The sequence below is a fragment of the Bombus pyrosoma genome, unplaced genomic scaffold (genome assembly GCF_014825855.1).
Source record: "Bombus pyrosoma isolate SC7728 unplaced genomic scaffold, ASM1482585v1 HiC_scaffold_4551, whole genome shotgun sequence".
In the NCBI taxonomy this organism is placed as follows: Eukaryota; Metazoa; Arthropoda; class Insecta; order Hymenoptera; family Apidae; genus Bombus; species Bombus pyrosoma.
Window position 1 is genome coordinate 222 of NW_025219792.1, and position 1,253 is coordinate 1,474.

At 41.3% G+C, this 1,253-nt stretch overlaps 1 pseudogene; it reads left to right on the forward strand.

Moving 5' to 3' along the window:
* The first annotated feature begins 452 nt into the window (after nucleotides 1-452).
* On the forward strand, nucleotides 453-1,071 carry LOC122577406 (annotated as a pseudogene).
* The last annotated feature ends 182 nt before the right edge of the window (nucleotides 1,072-1,253 follow it).

Sequence of the window (1,253 nt, forward strand, 5' to 3'; positions counted from 1 at the left end):
TTCACAAATGCATCCACTTGTTCAAAAAGATAGTGTAAGAGCTTTGATTAAAAAGTTTGAAATTATAGAAATCATGTTTACAAAAGAACGAGTTGGACACGTTTTCACTTTCAAAAGATTTCTGGGCCACAACCTGTATTGAAGCAAGTAAAGATCTTCTTAATAACACTTGGATTGTTTAATACTGTATCTTTCGGACTTTCGATTTGGTGCGAGGCAAGGGTAACACGTGGACGGGGAGCTCTGTAGAAAAAGTGAAGTGTTAGGGGAAAAAGGAAAGGAAAGCGCGAAGTGACACGAAGAGAGGAAAATAAAGTGTGAACATACGAGGAGGAAATAAGGAAAAGTGAAAAGAAGACAAGACAAGGGAGAATTACAAGTAACAAAAACCAAAAAAAAGAAGAGATTAGGCAGGCAGAAGCGAAGCAGAAAGTTGGGCAAAGAAACAACAGATGGCGACAGTCAGAGGAAGGCCAAGAAACACGCGCAAGGCAGGAGACAAAGAAGAGTCCAAAAACACACTAGAAAGGTACAGTTGGACGGAAAAAGAGATAACAACCAGGAGGGAAGGAAAGGAGGGAATGACGGAAAGAGTGGAGAAAATGGAAAGAGGATTAGAAGCTATGGTAAAAGAAATAAAAGGAATGTTCGAAAAACAGCTGGAGGAGTTAATGAGGGCAATGAAAGAGGAGATAAAAAGGGAAATGAAAGAGGAAAGAGAAAGAAGAGAGAGGGAGAGAGCAAGAGAGAGAGAGAGAAGAGAGAGACAGAGAAAAAGAACAGTGGGAAAGAGAAAGGAAGGAATTAGTAAACAGGATCAGAAGAATCGAGGAGGAGCGGGAAAGGGAAGAGAGGGAGAAAAGGAGAAATAACATAGTGATCAAGGGGGTGGACTGGAAGGAAGGAAACAAAGAAGAAGCTGTAAAGGAGTTCATAAGGGATAAAATGGGAATAGAGACAGAGGTAGAAAAGGCACACACGATAAGAGTGGGAGAAAGGAGGACGATAATGGTGGCAACGATGAAGTCAAGAGAGGAGAAGATAAGAATAATGAAAGGAAAAAGCAGACTGGTAAAGGGAGTATAAATAGATGACGACCTCACGAGGAAAGAGAGGGAAATACAGCAGCAGATAAGAAGGGAAGCAAGAACAAGAAGGGAAAAGGAGGAAAACGTAAGGACAGGCTACATGAAATTAAAGGTGGGAGACAGATGGTACAGATGGATTGAAAAGGAAGAGAGACTGATGGAGGA